At 38.3% G+C, this 24906-nt stretch overlaps 1 protein-coding gene across 3 annotated transcripts in view; it reads left to right on the top strand.

The window, feature by feature from the left end:
* LOC117394630 (CDK5 and ABL1 enzyme substrate 1-like) overlaps positions 1 to 24906 on the top strand; it is a 49553-nt gene that overhangs the window by 1720 nt on the left and 22927 nt on the right. Inside the window, exon 1 of one of the 3 annotated variants that reach the window (XM_034921111.2) lies at positions 5183 to 5321. The exons of the other annotated variants lie outside the window; for them this stretch is intronic. The gene's annotated coding sequence lies outside the window, so the exon portion shown is untranslated. Of the gene's footprint in view, positions 1 to 5182; positions 5322 to 24906 lie in introns of those variants that run through there. 3 annotated transcript variants of the gene reach the window in all.

Genomic DNA, 24906 nt, shown 5'->3' on the forward strand with positions numbered 1-24906 from the left:
GGAACAAAAGCCAGGAAGGACACCAGCCCTCCAGGACTGGAATTGCCCTCCCCAGACTTAGACGCTACCATCGTATTAGTACCTTATTCGACTCGTTGCCACAAGAGGGGTAAATGATGAGTTTTATTCGAACTTCAGCCCAATCCTTTACCCTGTGGGCAGTTATTTTCAATTGGTGGTCCGTGGAAAGGTTACATAATTATGGAAAGGATGCAGCAGCGTAGTTTATAGATCCCATTGCAAACCCCAAACTTTATAATAACTTTGCTCACAGAAACAGGCATCGCATTGAAACAAAGAAAGGTAAGTGTACGGTTATTCTTAGTATTATAGTGATTTTTTTATGTGCTTATTTTTCAGTTAACCCCCTCTGGAATTGGAATTTTTGGTATTTCTACCAAGTTTAGGCCAAAATAACTCAAGTGGGCGGGCTCCAAAAAATCACCCTAAGATATTTTTGGATAGATGTTGATGAGATTTACAAGAATCAAGCAAAACATTTTGGTATCCGCAGATTCTGGATTTTTGGCAGATTTTTGAAATTGCATTTGTCATGCATTCAAGCATTGCTTATGGCCACTTTGGTGAGGCTAAAGTACCACATAGTCCTAACCAAACTGGCGTTATTCTTCAATTTTGCATTGTCTGGGGTTAGATGTAAGAAAATAAGAAAGTTTACAAACGAGAAGAGGCCATTCGGCCCATCTTGCTCGTTTGGTTGTTAGTGGCTTATTGATCCCAGAATCTCATCAAGCAGCTTCTTGAAGGATCCCAGGGTGTCAGCTTCAACAACATGTAGAGTGGCCTTAAGCAATGCTCGAATACAGCTTCAAAAATCTGCCAAAAATCCGCAGATACCAAAATGTTTTGCTTGATTCTTGTAGATTACATCAACATCTATCAAAAAATATCTTTGGGTGATTTTTTAGAGCCCCCGCCCCCACCATATGAGTTATTTAAGCCTACACTTGGTAGAAAGACCAAAAATTCAAATTTCAGGAGGGGGTTAATGACCAGTGGGGGGCCTTGAAACCAAAAGTGTTTCACAAAATCTGGAAGAGGGTCCCTAAGGTTCTTACAGCAATACTAACATTTTAGGACCCGCATCCCCTACAGGGTAAAGGGTTGGGCTGAAGTTTGAATAAAACTTGTCACTTACCCCTCGTCTGGCAACTTGCCAAAAGTGAGTTAGGTGCTCCTGGAATTTTCTTCTCGAAAGCCTTATTCATTACGATTCGATCAAGGTGCTACATGTATTGGTAGCGTCTAAATTGAGCCCCGGGTCATTTTTTCTGGTCAGGGTCACTATTACACTTTAGGTTGACCTTTGCCAGGTCACAGCTCGAAGGGGAAATAAAAAAAAAAAAAAAAAAAAAAAAGATTAGCATTTCTCAACTCGGCGGGCCCAAAAACCACCAGGTGAATTTTTCTAGCAAAATCTGAGATGGTTGGGCAACGGCTCTGGTTGAGTTGGTATGGAATGACCCATATATATTTAAACGAGTGGCTTTGCAGTACATCATCCAGTGTGCTTGCTTTGTTGTTAGCAGAGAACTGCATGACTTCAAGCTGCCCTGTTCACAGCAAGTAACCGATGATGATGATGATGATGATGATGATGATGATGATGATTACTTGTATTATAATTAGTTTAGTCTTTTTTGCTTCGCAAGAACAATGTGCTGTTATGTTAACACAGTTGTGTGTATCTTGTCACATACACCAATTACGTTTATGTAGTTACACTGCTAAAAATGTACAAACTTTATTTACTTTTGGTTGAATGGTGTTGCTTCCTCATTAGCCATTTTAAATGTTTGTAAATTTAAATCTGTATATACAATAAATCTCCAAAGATGTATATCTGCTAGGGGGTGTGATATCAGTACAGCAGCACACCACCTAAACCACAAAGCTGATGACCTGACAGTAATGTATGTACCCAGACCTGTATTTAAGATAAAGTTTATACATTGAAACAATTAATACATCCATTATGTGCGGGCAATGTGTTTCCTGCTTTTAACCCATTGCATTTCCGATTATATTATACCCCTTTCACACAGACTAGTTATGACAGCTCAGAACTGGCACTTATGCGACATTTTGGTCTGTGTGAATTGCCTGTGCCTAAACCGTTTTCTGAACCGTTTTAACTCCTGTGTGAAAGGCTATGCCGGCACTGAAGCGCTATAGTGGGCGTGGATTGAAAGTCAACATCCCACATGACTGTATACCCGATCTGTTGGGTTTTTTTGTCGTCGGTGTTACACGCTTTCATGTTTTTTCAAATGCAGTGGCTGCTCAAGAACGAGGTAGGAATTGGAGACTGGAAGAAGTTAAGCAGTTGTTAACTTTATAATTCTAGGAGTGGCAGCTACTAAGCAGATGCGGTACTTTGAACTGTGCAGTAGAATTTGGGGGCACACACCCTGCGCAAATACTGTTAATGTGATCAGGGGACTTCTCGAGAATGCAGAGGAAACGTGTATAAAAACAATGCATCTGCAATTTTTTGTAGCTGTTAACAGTATATGCAATAGGTAGAACTTTTTTTTTCGATGCTCGACAAGCCTACCACTTTAATACACTGTATTTGGTATCAGACAGCTGAATGAAAATATTATTAGTAATGCATCCCAAATTAAATATTTTTATTTCAATTTTCCACATATATAGATATTATATTACTAGAGAGGACAACAAGAGCACAGGGAAGTTTACAGTACACTACAGCTCTCCAGCGTCATTCATTAAAAGTTAAGAAATTTATATATATATATAACTAGTGCTTGGACGAACATGGGTTTTTCATGTTCGTACATTCGCTCATAATTTAAATAGTCCGTTTTTTTTTTTCAAAAAAGTAATAAAAGCCATTATAATGCTCAGAACGCAGGCAGAGACAGTGTAGGGGCAGGTGGGGCGTGGCCCGTGTGTGTGTCTGTGTTTTACAGCAAGATGTTACAGTAACACATCAAAGTAGAAAAATATCACAGGAGTAAAGAATACATTGTGTAGGCCTTACTTTACCCCAGTGAATTAACTACAAAACAAAGGATGCCAAATAGCAGTTCAAGTTAAACAGTGTTTTGTTTATTCCTGAAATAAATAGTACATAAAGTTGAAACCGCATTTCAGAGGTCACGTTTACGCATTCTGTGTTATATCCGCAGGACATTTTAATAAAACGCAAAACAATAACAGCAGTGCTTTTCTAAAACACAGATGTAAAAGACCACAGATCCCCTTTTCATCCCTATCCAATCATTTTGTTTATGTTATGAAGTAGTTTTATGCAATGCAGCGTGTAAAAATGGTTGCACTTCTCCCTGCAGCGGCGGTCTCAGTATCCCATGTAGCACTGCACACGTCCCTATTCGAGCGACTCAGTAATCTGTATCTGAGCATCTTACCTGTTGACACTAACAAACTGACAATAATTTGGACAAGTAAAACACATGCTCAAAAATCATGTTTTTATGACCATGGATGAGGCCTGCAGGGTTTTTATTGAGAACTATTCAGACATCTTTCCTGCTTTTCACATGACTTGCAGCAATTATGATACCTGTATCTTGTGTACCAGCAGAACAGAGTGCAGATCGTCAAACACTCTTTTTTTAAATGAGGATCATCTAAAACGTTACAATTTCAACAAAAGCTCCTGAGAATTTAGACTTTGATTTGGAAAGAGCACAAGTCATTTTTTGACTTGGGTGCTAAAAGGAAAATTTAAAGAACTTTTAAACAACAAAACTGTAAGTAGTTGTGATGTTGACAGCTACCCGCAGAGACATTGGTACATGTTTTTTTTTTTTTTTTCCATTCCTTGCCATTGCCGTTTCTTCACAGTAAACAGTGGCCATAGACACGTTTTCTCAAAGATCACTATGCTTGCACACGCATAATCTGGTTTGTTTACTTTTTGCTGTCAAATTTTTAAATAAAGGCATAAGAGCTGCAGTGTTGATCCTGTTGTGTTATATATATATATATATATATATATATATATATATATATATATATATATATATATATATAATTAATCTTTGATATCACACAGTGCTCTTTTTCATTTGCCATGTTTGAAACTGTAGTGCAACTTTTGGCAAGGCTGTAAATAAGTGCAAGGTATTTTTGTAATTTTCTAGTGAATACGAACATCTAAATTTTGTACCTGAATACATGGGACATTTGTCCCAGGACTATATACACATTTTTTATTTATTTATTTATTTTTAAGTAGCTTACCCATGTTCTGTTTTTTTTATTTATTTATTTGTTTTGTTTCCGTTACCATGAAAACAGCCTGTTGACTGACAGGTTTGAAGGTTCTACTCACATGATCCCTTTGGCTGTGTATATTACACCGACATAGATTGTGCAATTTCGTGCTGGTATTTTAAATAATTTTTTAAGTGTCTCTGAGACGGCTCAGTAGCGGCATTTGTGTGTGAAAGTGGCTTTAGGTGGAGAGTACCTGGACTATGTCTTGAAATAGTGGTTGCAATTTCAAACTAATCTGACATGGCAGCAGGCTCTTCGTTAATAATCACGTGCCTGTTTTATTGGATAGCAACTGCTGTATTTAAAAGTCTAGGTGGAAAGCAATCAGTAAAGGTTCTAATCTAAATTAGCAACTCCAGCCCTTAAACTTGGTTTCCACTGCAAATCCCAGAGCCACCATCAGACATAGCTGTTAAACCAAGTGTGAAAGGGTTCTTGCTTGTGGGTGTGTGCATTCGCTGCTGAGTGACAGGCAGGAGACCAGACAGGTTGAAATTGACACGCCCCGCAGGCGCGCAGGATTTATTTACACACATACACACAACAGCTCACGTGACACTACCAACCATGGTAGCTGACTGAGTGCATACGGTCAGCGTACTAAAAAACTAAATAAAACACAATACAAAAAACTATAAAATAAAAGGTGCCGTAAAAACGGCATGCGCTACTCCCTAATGCATGGAGGTCCCGCTTGCTCACCTCGTTATACTTTTAAAGGGATCTACCGTCCCCGAACTAATCTTTATCTATCAACACAAACCCCCATCTCCGGCCGTCGGCGGTTTTGGCAGCTTCTTCTGGCTCCGATCCCGGTTCACCATCACGGCGATCGGAGGATTTTAGCAACGTATTTCTCTCACTATGCTCAGGTAGCGTGGACGATCTTCAGCCTGTTGTCCGTGGCTTTGCAGCAGCACCGAGGTGAACAAACAGGACCTCTTTATACCTGACGCTGTGCTGGAACACACCTACCCGCTGATCATCCACAGCTGGCAATCACACACAGCAGGCGATCCCAGGAGCGTCAGGTACTGCAATAAATTAAATAACAATTACACAAAAACACTATTTACAATGTACACACACAACCCCCCTCTTCATGTGCAGGGCTCCTACCCTGCTACACGAAGTGTTACATTTCAAAGGCATTGTGCCATGATTTGAAACATCCGATTTAATCTTCACACACACTGTGATACAGTCTAACCTGCTTCATCATTGTCTTTATGGGAAACACATTTGTATACTGAACATTTTTAAATTAGCATCGACATAGGTGGCATAAGTGCCTCCTATTTTCTGTTCTGAATGCCCCTTTATCTAATCTCCATTTGTGACCTCTGGTCCTTGTTTCTTTTTTCAGGTCGAAAAACCTGACATTGTCAATACCTTTTACAATTTTGAATGCTTGAATCGGATCACCACGTAGTCTTCTTTGTTCAAGACTGAATAGATTCAATTATTTTAGCCTGTCTGCATATGACATGCCTTTTAAACCCGGGATAATTCTGGTTGCTCTTCTTTGCACTCTTTCTAGAGCAACAATATTCTTTTTGTAATGAGGTGACCAGAACTGAACACAACATTCTAGTTGAGGTCTTACTAATGCAGTGTAAAGTTTTAACATTACTTCCCTTGATTTAAATTCAACACTTCGAGCATCTTGTTGGCCTTTTTTATAGGCAGTTTTTTCTGCCTGAAAATGGATTATTCAGACATCATTCACACTGAAACAAGGCTGATTGTGGACCTACACTAGATGAAGGCAGACTGACACACGACAAAATGAAATGAAGTCCTGTGTCTATCAGACAGCTACAGAGGCGTATATACTGCACACGATTGCCTTGCCTGCAGTTTAAGAACGAGGAGGGGATTCTTATGAGGGAGGGTGAGTCTTGGCAGGAAGGACCAACTCTGGAAACCAAATCCTGATTGCACATACCCATATGCCTCTCTTTAATGTGTCTCATAAACTTAAGTTATGTTGAAATGTTGATTTATAAGGATAGTTTGCATAGCTTAAATGCTCCCTGAATGTTACCACACAGACTTGCAGACTGAATCTTAAAATAAAAAACTTTGTTTTAAGTTTGTTTAAATTTTTTTTTAAGTAATGACTTCTCACCTGAGGCAACTTTCGTTTTCATCCGACTCTGAAGATTTTTTTCTCTCCTTCTGACTGTCTTACTTCAACAAATTAAAATCAACAAGTCCTTAATTTTAAAAATAATGGAGCGTTGGTCTTCCTCTGCAGTGAAATCTTGCATTCGCTTTTCTCTCCTTGATATTATTTACTCTCAAAGTATTGCTAGCATGTCCGGAGTGGGGCCATCTCTCCGCCAGGACCGCTAGAGGTTTCTTCCCACAAAAAGGGTTATTTTTCCTCTCCGCCGAACGGTTAGATTAGTTTAAAAAAAAAAATGTAATTAATCACTAACTAACATTTCTAACTAACAATTCTCTCTCTTTGCATTGGTGGCGCAGTTGCGGGGAGCTGGGGGTCTTTTGAGGGCATGTGAAGCTCACTTCCCAACCTTAGGCCGACAACGTCGTCTCGCCCTCCGAGAGGAAGGTTCCCGCTGGTCAGAGGGGACCCCTGGCCAAAACTTTTCTAACTACATTTCGTTTTCCATTCTCCTGCTTAAATCTATTCATTTGCACCTGTCTCCCCCTTCAGAACATCCATGGGACGCTGAGGGAGTACAAGCATTGTGTTCAGTAATAGATGAAGAACAAAACAAAGAAAAATACAACCATAACTTCTGGATCTGCATTCTCAACTCAAATACAGCACCTCATAATACGGCATCATCTACATGCAACTTGACATGTTCATTGCGTGTGATGTCAGTTGCACAGCTTGGGCTCTGCAGTGGAAAAATAACTAGGCTCCTCCTGAACTAAACATTCAAAATCCTAAAAGATATAGACATTGTCAACCCAGGAGACTTCTTTGACCTGAAAAAAGAAACAAGGACCAGGGGTCACAAATGGAGATTAGATAAAGGGGCATTCAGAACAGAAAATAGGAGGCACTTTTTTACACAGAGAATTGTGAGGGTCTGGAACCAACACCCCAGTAATGTTGTTGAAGCTGACACCCTGGGATCCTTCAAGAAGCTGCTTGATGAGATTCTGGGATCAATAAGCTACTAACAACCAAACAAGCAAAATGGGCTGAATGGCCTCCTCTCGTTTGTAAACTTTCTTATGTTCTAATCCGCACTGGGCTAAGTGAGTGTGCCAGCCCAGCCCAGCCCTAAGTGGTACCTTCTGAACGGGTTAAGGCTAGAAATGTATGGGATGTTCTCTCTTTGGCAGTAACAATGGTAGGACATGATACAGCTGAAGGACTCTTATGCCTCTTTTCCACTGTAGAACCAAGCTGCGCCGGGCCGTACCGAGCCCTCACCCCTTTCAGGACCAAGCATTTTTCAGTGGGATGCTCCTCCAGGACCAGGTGGTTTTTTTGGCTGTATTTGACTCTCTTGCTATAAAAAAATTCACTAAAAATCTATTTTTTACAGTAGCATCTTGGAAATGCCCTTTTTTTCAGAACCCTTTTTGTGTGTGTGTGTGTGTGTGTGTGTTTTTATTATGTATTGAAAAATATTGATGTTTGGGCAAATCACATGACATTGTTTCAGCTGTGTTGAGTAGTGGTTAGGGCTCTGGACTCTTGACCGGAGGGTCGTGGGTTCAGTCCCAGGCGGGGGACGCTGCTGCTGTACCCTTGAGCAAGGTACTTTACCTACATTGCTCCAGTAAAAACCCAACTGTATAAATGGGTAATTGTATGTAAAAATAATGTGATATCTGTATAATGTGAAACAATGTATAATGTGATATCTTGTAACAATTGTAAGTCGCCCTGGATAAGGGCGTCTGCTAAGAAATAAATAATAAAAGTAATACACATTTATTCTAAGGGATTATTATTATTATTATTATTATTATTATTATTATTATTATTATTATTATTATTTCTTAGACACCCTTATCCAGAATGACTTACGGTTACAAAATATCACAGTACAAAATATCACATTATAAAATATTACAGTACAGAGTATCACATTGCAGAATATCACATTACAGATAAGAGCAGTTTTAAAGTACAATTAAATCAGTGGCAAATAAGATCAAATTCAAATAAGAGTAAGAAAGAATACAGTAAATAATTCCATAAAAGGGCGAGTGACTGAGAACAAAACTTTATAAGCAATAATGGACACTACTCTCAATTTATTTTCTCAAAATAAATATTTATAAATAAGTTATTCATTCCATTATTATCAGTAATAAGGGAAAAAAAAAACATACCTGATACATTTAGTTCATGAAGTGGTATCTGCTTATATCCACTCGTTTCTTGATATTTATAAATGCTGTAAAAACATATATTAAAACAAGATTTATATGTAGTAAGCAAAGCATTACATTTATCTTCCATCTCTGAGTTGACTTGACTCAAACTTGGTAGACATTTTGCGTTGTAGGTTGGTGATTTCCTCTTGTGCTAATTAAGTCATTGTTAACTTGTTCAACAATCAATAGAATCAAATCCAGGGAACATTTGTTCAGAATTTCACACCGTTTTTGCAGAACATATAATTCTGTCTGCCAGTGGTAGGTTCCTTTCGAATACGTAGTCCTCTAGGAATTATTTTGTTCCTCCAGTATTGTGACAAGGTAGATCCATGTAGCATTAGTTCAACACGTATTGATAGGCTTTCAAGGTTCTCCTTTTATCGTAAATCCATCACAATTATCCGGAAGAAGTATTCGCAATGAATCCTCTTCTGAGAATGAAAGAGTATTAGCTCTTATATCCGTTAATCTGTCAATGTCTTCATAGGACATCTTGCATATAGCAAGAAAAGCAGCTCTCCAAAAAATTAAAGAAATAGGAGCACACTGAAAAAAGCATGTGCAGCAATGTTCTGTATTCACGGGCCTGTAAGTCATTAAAACAAAGTGCTTTTTTATCATGTTTACACAATCGCAGTACTAGAAGCCTACTTCAGTATGATCGTGTTAACACAATCCTGTTTCTTAAAGGCTCAATAAAGTTCAATTAGTTCTGACGGGGAAAAAAAAGGTTTTAAAAATATGATTTGTCAAAGATATCCTGTTTTTAAGGATAGTTGTTGGTTTTTGTTTGGGTGCTTAAAAAAAAAAAAAAGCTGCACGAGTGCGACGAGAACCATAGTTGTATGTCTGGTACAGCTCTATTTTGCTTTACTATATTTTTGTAAATAAGTTTAAAATTGTTTTATTTTGTGATTTTTTTTTTTTTTTTTTCTTTTTATATTAATATAATAAAGGTCAAGGATGAGAAATTTGGTAGAATTGTGTTTTTGAGAGTGTGAGTGTACCGCATCCGTGGTTTATGTCCATTTGCTTCAAAAAGGGAAAAATTCGGGCATAAACTTTCTCATTTCTGATGCATGACTCCAGATCTTCCTGAACACTTCTATCTGCCCACAGAGAAACTAGAGCCTGCATTTCCTCAGCGTCCCAAGGCTGTACTTTTCTCTCATCACAGTTGCTGCCCGTCTTGTCTTTCTGGAGTGTACTGACTGATTCAACGTAATGACGAATATCCTTTACCCTTGGCTCCGAGCCAGATTCAGATGGCTGGAATTTCATGGTTTTGGTTCTTGCTCAGCTCGACAAATAGCCAGTGGAGAACAACCTGTACCATACCGAGCCCTCACGGGTCGGATGTGCCAGTGGAGAACGGGCATTAACTGACTTCAGTCTCCTAGGGCTGTGGTTCGCAACACTACGCTGCCACCACTAATTGAACATTCTTGTTTGTGGATAGTTTTATATTTCTTATTTGTGATACAGTGTTTACCTTGGAAATTGGGGAGGCACTGTTCACATACTGGTGGTTTATAAGTTAATGGTAGATGTTGTTAACTGTTTTCAAAACTTGGGAAAAAAAAATGACTATAAGGAGTTTAAATGTGTTTGTTGTCTTTTAATATGTGTATAAAACATTCTGGAATGTTCAACAGTCAACAGTCTGGACTGTCAAAAACAACACCATAGTTTTTGCCTTGGTACACCCATCAACAAGGTGCCGTCTGACAGTTTTTATTGGTGATTGTTTTATGTTTGTCGGAGGGCTTAATTTCGAGAAGCCGCTTTATTACATTTTTAAAGGTTGGACAGGTTGGGAGTTGAAGCCACTTTAATAAGATGCTAGATGCTTGTATTTCATAAAAAGGTGTCCTTGGCTGCAACTACTTGTTGTTTTTCAAGTTCAATTTAATAACATATCAACAGGTTTGTGGTGATAACAAAGGCAGAACTACCAAAAACATGTTTTATGATCACATTCACATGCCAGATGTCCCTCTTTTTCTCTAGAGCCTGTTAAGTGTAGCACAAGTGTGACATCAGGTGTGTCTGACAGCTGATGTTATTTGCAGAGATCTACTGTAGTGAGGGTGTGGAGTGGAGTGGTTCATTAGATGTGAAAGCTGTTTTTAATCACATGGTGATTTAAGTGGCAGATGTGGGACATATTTGTGTGGTTCCTGGTTGAGGAAGTCTGCTTTTGCATGCATTTTGCCTGAAAAGCCAAATGGATTTAAAGAGATTTAAGCTCAAAGTGTTATTGTATTCCCCAGGAACAAAATGGGGTGCTGAATTATTCATTTTATTTTTCTCTGGACTGTCAAATGATTATGCCATTGGCAGGTTTATATTTGTTTCCCAGGCTTTGCCAAGAATGTACTATACATGTTGTACATGATTTTGCTGTTTTTGATTTGGCCTTCACATTAATTCACATGTGTTACACATGTGTTACTACAGTATTTTGTACAAGTCTGTGCATTTATGATGTATATACTGCAAGTACATATCAACCTGGAATCAACTTTCCTATTTTATTTATTTATATAATTTATTATTATTATTTATTTTGTAGAAAGCCAATATAACTACTGTAAGCCGGTGCCTTGTGTCTGTTTTAAACACTAGTATTGTAGATGCATGCTAACTGGAATGCATTTAGTGCTGGAAAAACTGGTCACCATTTTGTGAGCAAACTGTCAGTCTGTGACAGTGAAATAATGAGCCACACATCCCATCTTCACCATACTATACCTAATCAGCATCCAAAAGAAAGAAATGTGTGAAAAGACAGTAGAAGTGGGACACAAATATTGAAAAGCAAGTTGTGCTTTTGCAGAAAGTTGCATCCCTTTTTGTTTTGGTCCTCTGAACAGTACAAGTAGACCTAGATCTCCCCAGTCCACGCACCACCACTGCTTTGAATCCCAGCAGGGCTCTGCTGAGCTGCTTTTACTCCACTGCAAAGCTCTTCAGCAGTGAATGACTTCTAGATTGCCTAGCTGTGTTTCATATTGGTAAAATGCAAGTCATTTTATTTAGGTCAGACATGAGGTGCACATAAACAGTCCAGCTTTGTACTGTGTTTCAGAAACCACTTTTTTGTTTTTAAAGAGCACAAGGAGTTCAACAGGTATTATTGCTGGCAGCACCACCCTGCCAAAGAGTGCTGTCAGCTTTTTCTTATTGACTTGGGCTCGCACACAGAAAAATCCCACCAAAACAAACCAGAAAACCAATAAACTTGGATCCTGTTAAGCTGTTAGTTTTTGCAGTAATGCTTTTTTTATTTAAAACTTGCAAGCCTGTGCCAGCTTATGGTGCCTTTTTTTCTAGAGGCTTGCTTTCTACAAGGACCAGTGTCACAGCCAGCAGACTGGCTTCCCAGTCTCCACAGCAGGCCCATATTCACAACTTGCCTGACAAAGATTAAGCTGGCTTCCTGTGAACTTAAAGCAGCAATACACTTCATACAAGCGCTTTAGTAGCTGTTTTTTTATAGTTTTTTTTTTTTATATATATAAATAGGCTTTAATCTTTAACCTTGTTGTATAGTACTGTACTGCCATGTGAGTGTGTATATATACTGTAAGTATCAATCAGGGAAATTAAACTATTTTCCTGTAATGAGGTTAATCAAAATTCTTCTTTGTATCAGGTAATTGTCCTTTTGTCAGATGTAAGTGATGTCATATAAATATTTTTTCAACATCTGAGCGAGATAGCCTGTAAAACCATTTTATTTATTTATTTATTTAACCAGGATATTTACCCATTGAGACTGAGGCCTCATTTACAAGTGGTCCTGTTAAACAATAAAAAAGATAATTGCAATGTATAAACAACACAATAAAAATGTATGGTTTAGACTTAATCAGCAGCATGCAGAGGTCTAAGAATAGTATACATCTATTAGTTAATGTGGACTGAGGGGAGAAGCATTGGCAGGAGGTTCTAAGCAATTCCCTAATATGATCTTTAAAACCAGAGGAGAGATTATCAAATTCCATCTTCATACTATGATGGAAACAATTCCACATCTTCAGGAGTTGTGTTCAAACCCTTGGAACAGCCAAATTAACAGAATCATGAAAGCGTAAACTATAGCCAATGCGTGTTCTTTTCTACCATAGCAATCAAATAAGGAGGTACCAGACCTTTTAAAAATCTTAAACACAAAACAATACCAGTGAAAAAGCCTCTGGTTTATAGGCGAGACAGATGTATATATGACAGTGATGTTTCAAAGGGGAACATAGCTCAAATGTTCTGGGTTTTTTGGGACTGATCAGCTCTTTGGCCGTTTGTACCAGTGATAAAGGCATGGGTTTGATCAGTGAAGGGGAGGTGGTAAACCAAGCCACACATATAATCAGCATTTCTCCCTGCTGTGGTGACCAGAAACAGCCCTGTATGTAAAAACTGCCCCCCCCCCAAAAAAAGGACTTGGTGCCCTTCAGTGTTGCTGAAATATTGCCAGATATTCAGTACAGAGCCTGGTTATGAGCGCCCACTCCCATGTAGGGGGAGCTATCAACAGTCACATTTTCTGTATAATGTCAATTGAACAAATGTTAAAACTGTCTTTCTGGGCTGGCTTGCAATGCTGCAGTACCTACGTTCCCTCTGAAACTTTCATTTAGATAGCTATTGTGGCTAAAGCCACTTAACATTTTTTCAGCCACACTGGAAAAACTTAAGCCACTTCACAATATTGTAAACAAGTTAAACATACTGTTTCACAAGGCAAAAAACATGTATTTTATTTGAAAACACATAGATATTTAATGCCAGACCCTACCCTTTACAATACACATAAACAGTATATTTAAAGTGCACTATAACTCTGATTCCCATTTAATAAATGCCAAACTTAGTCCCACATGAAAAACATCATTATAGATTTCCTAAATTCTGAATAGGTTTGCAGAGATATTCATGTACTGCATAATCCTTTACATTATTTTGACTGTGACGTGGTTTTCTTTCCACTGCAGGACAGTGCTAGGGTATGTTAATATTAATGCCTACCTGACCAACCGCAGCTCTAGTTACACAAGCTTGTTGTACTAATGTGATTAATAATATTAGTAGGATTGTTCAGCCACTACTGTGTGTTAAAAACTTATTTTCTTTTTTACCGTGTTCTTTCACTTGGGACTACTGACAGTAATATCGATTCTGACATTAAAACTCAATATATCATAGTGAGACGAATCCTTCTTTTTTAAAATAATAAATGTGTTTATCCTTTCATTAAATTGTTCCTCTTTCGAATCCACTCTGTTACTATTTCCAAAATATATTTCAACACATTTTAAAGAGATAGCAAATAACGAAAAAAAAAAAAAAAAACTTGGCTGTGATCTTTTTGAAGCTGCGTGTTTCTGGCTTGCCATCTGTGAAAAGGTATGTTTGAAACCATGACTGCTTCACCTCCCTGTGACTAGTAGCACGGTCATGTTTTAGTTGTGTTTACATGGTTGGTATTCCTTGGGCTACATCTTTCGGAACATGATTCTGATAATTTATCTGTACAAATTTAAAAAAAAAAAACATGTCATGAATTTTTTCCGTTTGGATGCCATATGTTTTTTTTTTGTTTTTTTAACATTTTTACAAGCAACGCTGTCCGCTGACTGTTTCTAATTAGAACCTCTGTCCTCCCGCCAAACACAACGTTTGTGGCATACGTTTTACGTGAACAAACTAGAGGGCTTTTGTTGGGCGTAATGAAATCAAACTAAACAGTCTGTATTGATTCATCTACCTGCACACATTGAAAGTAAACGTGCTGGCAGTCTAACACAAGTACATTTTTCAAAGCCTTTGCCACTGTGGCAAACTTGGTGAAAAATAGTTGAGCCACAAGGGAAAACGTTTCGCTTGTGGCAAACGGCTAGCGGGCACGTAGAGTACTGTACATAAATAAATAGGTGAAACATGCAGTTTGTTACTGTAGTTAAGAGTTCTTTTATACCAAATATATTAAACTATCTGTCGCCATCAACACTAACTTGTATTAAACTGACTTTTACTTGCGATATCTCCTATTATACAATGACAAGAAATTCCTGAGCTCTGATTGGTAAGCCTTGCACTTGACCCAGCATAACATCACAGATCTAGTACCGGCAACCTCCTCACTGAAAACCCTGACAGACATATCAATCCCCCACAACTGTCAGTAACACAGAATAAATTACACAATTCCTGAAGTGAATTTTACCTTAAACAACATGACAATTGTGGAAACCTCGTTTGGCAAAGAGCCTTCAAACACAGAGCAGCCAAGAGACCAGACAGCACATTTCAATGAGAGAAAAAAAACATTTAAAAAAGACCTTGAGATCGACTCTGAGGGATTAGAAATTAAGCATCCACGTAAAGACAAACCAAGTCAAAGTTTTTTATGACTGAGTGAGTGAGAATAACACAAATATAGACTTGAAAACTGTCATGATAGAACACCTTAATACAGTTCTAAGACAATTGTATGCCTCTGTCAGAAAAAGCTCCAGAGAGCTGTGTGGCATAAGCAGTTATGTGGGGCTCGGAGCGGGCTTAAACATACACTTAAATGAACTGCCCCTGAGCCATAACATTAATATACTGTCAAATGTAGAGTTCAACTCTGCCAATAATGTGTTCACGGCATACATAAAAAATGTGAAGTCCTATTGTTATTAACTAATTTTAAATAGAAATAACACTAGTATATCTATTAGACCATCATAGTTAATACTTTACTACAGTTGTAAATGGAAAACAGGAACTATTTTATGAGGCGGAATGTTATTTCTATATTTGTCTAATTTTAAAATCACAAGTAAAGCAAAATAATTATGAGGCTAGGGCTACCATGCAAAAACAACTAGTAAACGCAGTTATACACAGACAACATTAAGAACACAAAGAGTTGAACAAAGGAGTAACAGTATTCACACTGAATGACATTGGGCTGCTTTAACCCTTATCTTTACGCCACATTTCTGGAGGACCTTCTTTTGGAGCGTAGCAATTTGTGTGATTGTAAAAAGCTTGCAATTGAACAAGTAGCCTTTTCTTCTCAGCCAGTGTTTATTCAGCTTGTGGCAGCCCTGTGGGTTCACAGCATGATGGATGCAGTCAGGTGCCCTGGCAACATCTGTTTAACCTCTACACACTCTTCCAGTTTTATGTAGTTTCATCTTAATTAGTTATACAGTATTTGCAGGGATGTATAAACCATATATGCACTGCCAAACAGACCTTATTGGGGAGTGGGTTGTGGGGGAGGAGTTATCCCCACTTTATCTGTAATGATGTTACAGTCATCACTAAGTAGAAGTTATTTTTCCTTAGTCTATCTCGTGAGATTTCAGTAGTAGAGCAGCAGTGACTTGTTTATTTTTGAAGAATACCAGAGACTGAGTTTGAGTCAATTAAAGGGCTAGTTAAGGTCTAGTAAGAGTAAATGGGCTACACTTTTTTTTTACATTACCACTACTTTTAGTCAAACTTCTCTGTATCCAGTACACACAATAATTGCTTCGGCTTGACCAGGGAGTCGATTTTTTTTATTTTTATTGGCTAGTGACCTTGTGATGTTCCACTGCTGACCAATATCCACAGTTCAGTCTAGTAAGGGTTCAGGCATGGAACACTGACCTTTTTGTTGCTCAGTTTTCTGGTCTAGAAAATGACAACATAGGATCATATTTTCCATGGCACCCATTAGGGACACGAATCAATTCTTAAGAAATATGAACGGCACTGTGGTGAGAAACTACATACATCAATACTGCTGTTGCAGCCAGCCAGTGCCAAGAGTTTCTGTGTGCAGACGTTTTCTTCTGTCTTATGTCAGTAAAAGGAAATGCATCCTCCCTAAATAAACCTTTTTAAAAGTTTACGTGGTGTACCATGGATAAAGCACAGGAAAAATTGTAAGTAGAAAAAGTAGTATGCATAAAGAAAGTCAGCAGTGTGTAATGTGTTCTGTGAAACTATATGAAAAATTATCAAAATGGCACTGCAGTACTACAGTTTCAAATTAATTCATTAACATAAGCAACACTTGCACCAAAGTCATTAAATGAAGGTGATATGCCCTCAATAAAAATGAAATTATGATACAGTCTTAAAGAAGATGCCGCTTGGCGTGGTGCCACTGGCTCTGAATTTAGGTAGCTCAAATTGACAGTGGATATTTTTAAATCTCGTTTTAAGAATTTTTTATTATGGCTTTTAATGTATAATTTTTGTAGTTTGCTTGGTTGATGTTCTGTGTGGTTTTTATGTATTGTCATGTGTTTTTGTGTGTATCCTTGTACAGCACTTTGATATTCTTAAAGCGCTTATAACATTTTTATTATTATTATAAAAATCTGTTATGTTTTCTATTATACCTTCAGAAATTCAGAAAGTTTCAGTTGTTGCGCACGTGTGTGTGTGTGTGTGTGTAAGATTGGAGTCTATCATTGTCCTCTAACAAGTCAACATCCACCACACCCTCTGCAAAGAAAGAGCGTCTGTTAATTCTTTCTTTTTTTTTGTAATAAATGGTATTAAGGCGTGGTAAACATTGATTCTTACAGCTCAGTGGTATGTGAAGATGTGTGCAGTCATTAAACATGGAAGCTTTTAATTTCTTTGAACATGTATAAACACATACTGTATACTTTCACCTGTATACTTAGAATTAGAGCACCATGAAATTCTCTCTGTTTTTTTTTTAAAATAATTTTTCAATTTATTTTTCACAAATTGTTTTATTAAAGATACATGTATTTGAGTTGTTTTATTAATGTGTATGTCAATAATAGTATAGTGTACATGTTTTAACTACATATATTTTTTATTAAACAGTGTCTGGTTTTTTTTTTAACATTTTGACATAATCCGACCCCGCACAGAAAAATAATTTAGTTACCATATTTTGTATGTGTTTCATTTCATTTTATTTTGTGCTGTTTTGTATTTGCGAAAAACACAGGGCTCTATCCATAATTAATCGAGTATAAATTACAGTACAAAACAACCCAGGGCATAAAAAAACATACAGTGTGTAATTTAACCAGAATAAACTCAGGGTCAGGGGTCAGGGATCAGGGGTGGCCAACTCTGGTTCCGGAGAACCACAATCCTGCAGGTTTTCTGGGTGTCTTTAAATGATCAATGGGTAAAGACCTGGAAATAATCTTAGTGTTGACCAATTAAGAAAATAATGGGTTCAGTTGAGTAATTGAGAACTCGGGTGGAATGAAAACCAGAAGACCCAGCGGCTATCCAGGACCAGTGTTGGCAAACCTCTTCTCCTAGATGGTATCAATGTGTAGGCTAATCATCAAGTTATCTAGCATTAAGCTTTATAATTAACCTAAATTCACTGAGCAGAGTTCATTGTAAATACGATTTTGCAGTGCAGCAGAGCAGCTAACTAAATCTGAGTGATTGATTTTAGGTGTACTGTATGTTTAAAACCTACTACAAAAATAAATTCCTGGATGAAAGGAAAGTTTATATACACTTAACTGTAGGATAAGGAAGAGATAAATAGAAGGGTCCCTTGGTTGAGTTCCAGGAATGAAATCTAAGCTGAGAGAGTGGTGTTTAAGATTGTTCCCCAATTCACTAGCATTAGTCTTGTGCTGTTGATGTTTGATTGTTTAGTTCGACCTGAATGAAAGGAAGATTGTACAGTACGCTCTGTTGGTCTTGTTGCAGCATGTGGTTTTGAAAACCACTACGGAAACTATTCTCTAGAAACATCTATAAATAAATAAATGTGTGCCCAAATAAACAGCACATGTTGTTTTCTTACTACAGCTTCCATTCCCCTGTGCTGAGAGTTTCTGACCATCACATTGTTATTTCAGATTAAATTGTGTAGGTTTGTTTGCTTGCCTGAAGCACAAATGCCCCCATGTATGCTGCATTATTAACCATGCTTGAAGTAATTACTCCAATAAGCAAAGAGCAGAGTATGCAGGAAAACAGCGATTACCATTATTCTTGTTCTGCGTGTACTGTAGTTGAATACAAAAGTGTCTGTGAGCTCTAGAAATGGCAGTGGTCTTTTAATGAAGCATTTTGAGGATCTCAGCATGAACGATTTATGGAAAATGTTAATGAACTGAAATTCCTTTTGAGTACGGCTGAAATCAGGCATAATAATCTCTCTCATGCCTACATGTAGAACCACAAAAAAAATATTGCCTTTTTAAGTTTTATGGATCTGTCAAAGGCATCCAATCAGGTTTTGAGTTTGATTTAAGTGTTGTGAGAGAGGCACGACACAGTGTTGTGTTGTGCCGTCCTTAAGGGTTTTATAGATCAGACTGTGTTTTATAAAACATTCCTATTTATCTCCACTTAGTAATTGAAGACCTCACTGAATTGACTACACTGTCAATTGACTATGGGTTGTCTACAGTTTCTATGGATGTGTGATAAGACAGCGTCACTGGCAAGTTGTTTCTACCAGGAAGTGAGACTCTGACACAAGAAAAGCTGGAGGTTTTAAACGCGCTTTTTGCACACTTTAATAATAAAATAATGACAAAACAAATAGGCACAGTGGCCAAAACAAACAGTTGAAGCAAAACAATATACAGTACTGTGCAAAAGTTTTAGGCAGGTGTGAAAAAATGCTGTAAAGTAAGAATGCTTTCAAAAATAGACATGTTAATAGTTTATATTTATCAATTAACAAAATGCAAAGTGAGTGAACAGAAGAAAAATCTACATCAAATCCATATTTGGTGTGACCACCCTTTGCCTTCAAAACAGCATCAATTCTTCTAGGTACACTTGCACACAGTTTTTGAAGGAACTCGGCAGGTAGGTTGGCCCAGACATCTTGGAGAACGAACCACAGTTCTTCTGTGGATTTAGGCAGCCTCAGTTGCTTCTCTCTCTTCATGTAATCCCAGACAGACTCGATGATGTTGAGATCAGGGCTCTGTGGGGGCCATACCATCACTTCCAGGACTCCTTGTTCTTCTTTACGTTGAAGATAGTTCTTAATGACTTACACTGTATGTTTGGGGTCGTTGTCATGCTGCAGAATAAATTTGGGGCCAATCAGATGCCTCCCTGATGGTATTGCATGATGCCTGTACTTCTCAGCATTGAGGAGACCATTAATTCTGACCAAATCCCCAACTCTATTTGCAGAAATGCAGCCCCAAACTTGCAAGGAACCTCCACCATGCTTCACTGTTGCCTGCAGACACTCATTCGTGTACCGCTCTCCAGCCCTTCGGCGAACAAACTGCCTTCTGCTACAGCCAAATATTTCAAATTTTGACTCATCAGTCCAGAGCACCTGCTGCCATTTTTCTGCACCCCAGTTCCTGTGTTTTCGTGCATAGTTGAGTCGCTTGGCCTTGTTTCCACGTCGGAGGTATGGCTTTTTGGCTGCAAGTCTTCCATGAAGGCCACTTCTGACCAGACTTCTCCGGACAGTAGATGGGTGTACCAGGGTCCCACTGTTTAGTGCCAATTCTGAGCTGATGGTACTGCTGGACATCTTCCGATTGCGAAGGGAAGTAAGCATGATGTGTCTTTCATCTGCTGCAATAAGTTTCCTTGGCCGACCACTGCATCTACGGTCCTTAACGTTGCCCGTTTCTTTGTGCTTCTTCAAAAGAGCTTGGACAGCACATCTGGAAACCCCTGTCTGCCTTGAAATTTCTGCCTGGGAGAGACCTTGCTGATGCAGTATAACTACCTTTTGTCTTGTTGCTGTGCTCAGTCTTGTCATGGTGTATGACTTTTGACAGTTATTAATTATTATTATTATTATTATTATTATTTATTTCTTAGCAGACGCCCTTACCCAGGGCAACTTACAATTGTTACAAGCTATCACATTATTTTTACATACAATTACCCATTTATACAGTTGGGTTTTTACTGGAGCAATCTAGGTAAAGTACCTTGCTCAAGGGTACAACAGCAGTGTCCCCTACCAGGGATTGAACCCACGACCTTCCAGTCAAGAGTCCAGAGCCCTAACCACTACTCCACACTGCTGCACTCCGCACTGTAAACTGTCTTCAGCAACCTCACCTTGTTAGCTGAGTTTGGCTGTTCCTCACCCAGTTTTATTCCTCCTACACAGCTGTTTGTTTCAGTTAATGGTTGTGTTTCAACCTACATATTGAATTGATGATCATTAGCACCTGTTTGGTATAACTGTTTAATCATACACCTGACTATATGCCTACAAAATCCCTGACTTTGTGCAAGTGTACCTAGAAGAATTGATGCTGTTTTGAAGGCAAAGGGTGGTCACACCAAATATGGATTTGATTTAGATTTTTCTTCTGTTCACTCACTTTGCATTTAGTTAATTGATAAATATAATCTATTAACATGTCTATTTTTGAAAGCATTCTTACTTTACAGCATTTTTTCACACCTGCCTAAAACTTTTGCACAGTACTGTATACACACACACACACACAGGTCGCGCTAGATTTTCTGTTCATGCGTTCCTGAAACACACATGCCCAAAATTTTGCGCCCCATCTGTCAGATACTAAATGATCGGTTGTTAACACAAAGGCTAATAAACTCCGGGGATGTGCTTTTTGGTACATTGAAATAAATGTTTAAACTCTAGGCTATATCATAGTTTTAAACAATCTGTCTGTGTATAGATACACATATGAACACAGACACACTTTTTCTTTATGCTAGTATATATGAACAGACGGTTCCCATGACAACGAGACAGGATTCTAAGCAGCGCTTGTTGCCTTCATCTATGTGTGTGTTCATCTTTCTGCATTCCAATAACAGAAAAATCATCACTGTGTGTTTTTTAAGCAAAGATTCATGAAAATCTGTACATCTGCGTGTACGGGCATTGTTTTGTCCAGCAGCTTTTTCACACACACTGCAGTACATCTTGCCGTCTCATTAAACAAGCCAGAGATACTTCATCTCCCATTCAGTATTAAAAGAACGTATTTTTCGTTTGCATTTTTCTGCATTACTACTTCTTGCAACTGCTTTGGTCACTGTAGTAAAGTAGTCTCTGGCTAAGAGAACCCCCCTCGGGAAGCAAGCAAAGTGTGCTCCAAGACAGAGTTGACCAACAGACACAATATGAATCAATAAATAAATATGTATTGCTTGTCATAATGCACATGCATCAACATATGAAATGAACTGAATAAGTATGTATGTTAATAAACTATAATAATAATAAAGTACAAACTAACGTTAATAAACTAGCTGTCACACTAAATTGACACAGCACCCCTACACACGTTAAAAATTGCAGCAGCAACATACAAGACATGCATATTATTTAACAGAATGGTGAAAGAACCTTCTTTCTTCCAGACCGAGGGAGCGTTGTCTTTTAAGAACATAAGAAAGTTTACAAACGAGAGTAGGCCATTCAGCCCATCTTGCTCGTTTGGTTGTTAGTAGCTTATTGATCCCAGAATCTCATCAAGCAGCTTCTTGAAGAATCCCAGGGTGTCAGCTTCAACAGCTTGTACTTCTTGATAAGATAAACAAGTTGAAATTGAATGTTCACCTAAAATCCAGCATTTTCTAAACTTTTCTAGAATTAGGTTCTTCATTATCATATTGAAATTTCTAGCATCTTGTAGACAATACTGTCATAGCATCAAAGAGTATGAATACCTTTGAATTAGCATTTTTTGAGTTTTGCAAAAAAATTGCTGAAAAATAATTGTTGACATCTATTTCTTGTAACTTTTTTTTTCCTCATCCACAAAAGCAAAACTTTTGCTGCAAAGGATTTTTCCTAACATTTGTTTTTGAGACATTTTTAAAAATTACACATTTCCATTGGGTATGTAAACTTTTGTGTGTGTAATATATATACAGTGCTATAACGCGGGTCTCGGGGGACACACAATTATTATTTGTTTATTTAGCAGACGCCTTTATCCAAGGCGACTTACAGAGACTAGGGTGTGTGAACTATGCATCAGCTGCAGAGTCACTTAGAATTACTCGCCCGAAAGACGGAGCACAAGGAGGTGAAGTGACTTGCTCAGGGTCACACAATGAGTCAGTGGCTGAGGTGGGATTTGAACCGGGGACCTCCTGGTTACAAGCCTGTTTCTTTTAACCACTGTACCACACAGCCTCGTGTGTGCGTTATAACCGAAGAGCGTTAAACGAGGGAGGGGGTGGGGGGCGCCGTGGGACACAACACACATCTGACTAAAATACAAAATAAAATAACTCCCTCTCTATAATGCACATATATTGAAGCAAAGAAACTTTCCGTGAATTAACCATGCATGAAGCACCATGTAATCAATTCTATGTTAAAAAAAAAAAAAAAGGTAACACCCCCTCTCGTGGATCATTTTATTAGCAGTTTTTAAACTATAAATAGTCTGGTTAAATGGCGTCCGGCAGTTCAGTTTGAAGCGACAGATAAGCAAACCAAGTGCGAGAAGGAGAGCGGGTCGGGAGAGGGGAAGAGGGAATGGGCTCATCTCAGGTTCGGCTGCCGGAGCGGGGCTGAAGCAAAGCTGAAGTGTCTCGTCTCCCGGAGAAAGCTGCAGCTCCTCTCGCGGCAAAAAAGTAACTACATTAGGAAAGATAACCGCGTAATAGGCCTAATATTTATTTAGTTATAAAACTAATGCTGAATAAGATGTCTGTGTTAAAGTGCCAGCACAGCTTTTCTTCAGTTCGGATACTGTATCAAAAGGGAGAGACAGAAACAGAAGTGGTTTACAGTTTGAACAATACCGGTACTGTATACTGTAATTGTTCAGTTGTGCTGCTGTGTATCTTCACTCTGCCTCACTACTGTGCCTGTAAATACTGCCGGATTCCACAGCTGAAAAGAGAAAAGGGGGCACGGTTGTTCATTTCAAACTCTTATCAAAACTACTATATTGAACTTTATGATAGAAATTCATTGAAAACATGTTGTTTACTTGGCCTGTTTTAAATATAAGCAAAGGTCACCCGAAAGCATTTGCGGCCGAAGTAAGAAGGAAAGGAAGCAGTAGTTACTGTCAAGCCAATACATTGGAGCCAGGAGTCAATTTCCCACTGCAGTGTCATTGGTATTTGGTGCGGTGCTGGAGATAAGAAGGCAATTCTGGTTCTGTGTTATGTTTTTCATCATTTTTAATTGGTTTAGAAATTAGGCCTACTTCAGAAATGCCCAGTTATTATTATTATTATTATTATTTGTTTATTTAGCAGGCGCCTTTTATCCAAGGCGACTTACAGAGACTAGGGTGTGTGAACTATGCATCAGCTGCAGAGTCACTTATAACTACGTCTCACCCGAAAGACGGAGCACAAGGAGGTTAAGTGATTTGCTCAGGGTCACACAATGAGTCAATGGCAGTTACCATGTCATGTCTTATTTCCAGTAGGCTTTAGCTTGTGCACATACCGTAGTGGTAAAAAAAGATACACAGTGTGGCTCTGTGAGTTGCCTGTGGTCATATAGTCAGATTTATAATACCTAAATAATGGCTTTTCTGTAGTGTCTTGCTTACGAGGTAATAATGGAACTCCCAAGTTAATAAGCGAGGAAGTTCCATTACATTTTCAGTTCTGCAATTTTCTGTGTGTATTAATTGCTTTACCTTTTTTGGTCTGAAATAGTCATTGTAGTCCATTGAAAGAGAGCACTAGCATACTTATAATTTCTTTGGGGGGGGGGGGGGGGCTAAAATTTGGGGAGCATGTAGGAAGGGACAATGAGACAGAATAAGATGAAATACAGTCGGGCATTTTGCTGACAGGCACATGAGCGGTGGTTTAGTGATGCTGAGTAATATCCACTGAAGTTGAGACTACATGACTCATTTCAACCAAAGCGCTGTTGGGATTGGCTAAGCATTTGAACCACTTTTATTTTGTAAAAGTAAAATAAAACTAGCTATCCATGCTACACAGTTAGCAAGAAGCCATTTCAGTGCACAGGGGGGTTGTAATATTCTGTTTGTTTTTCCATCAAAACATTATTATACTGGAAAGACAACTTTTCACCACATGTACTTAATACATCTGACCATAAAAGTCCTTTTCAATTTGCTGACACCATCAGAACCCAAACTCATCACAGACAACCTTGGCTGCTGCGAGAAACAAATAACTTGCACTTAAAGGCCCTTCTCTCCAGTCCTCTTTGATAGAACGGCCCCCTCTTAATTCTGTGCTGGTGTTTACTGCTGCAGGCTTGAATTAACTACACAAATTCAAGAGATGAGTTTATGCAATAACATT

Source organism: Acipenser ruthenus, chromosome 3 (genome assembly GCF_902713425.1).
Source record: "Acipenser ruthenus chromosome 3, fAciRut3.2 maternal haplotype, whole genome shotgun sequence".
NCBI classification, from domain to species: Eukaryota; Metazoa; Chordata; class Actinopteri; order Acipenseriformes; family Acipenseridae; genus Acipenser; species Acipenser ruthenus.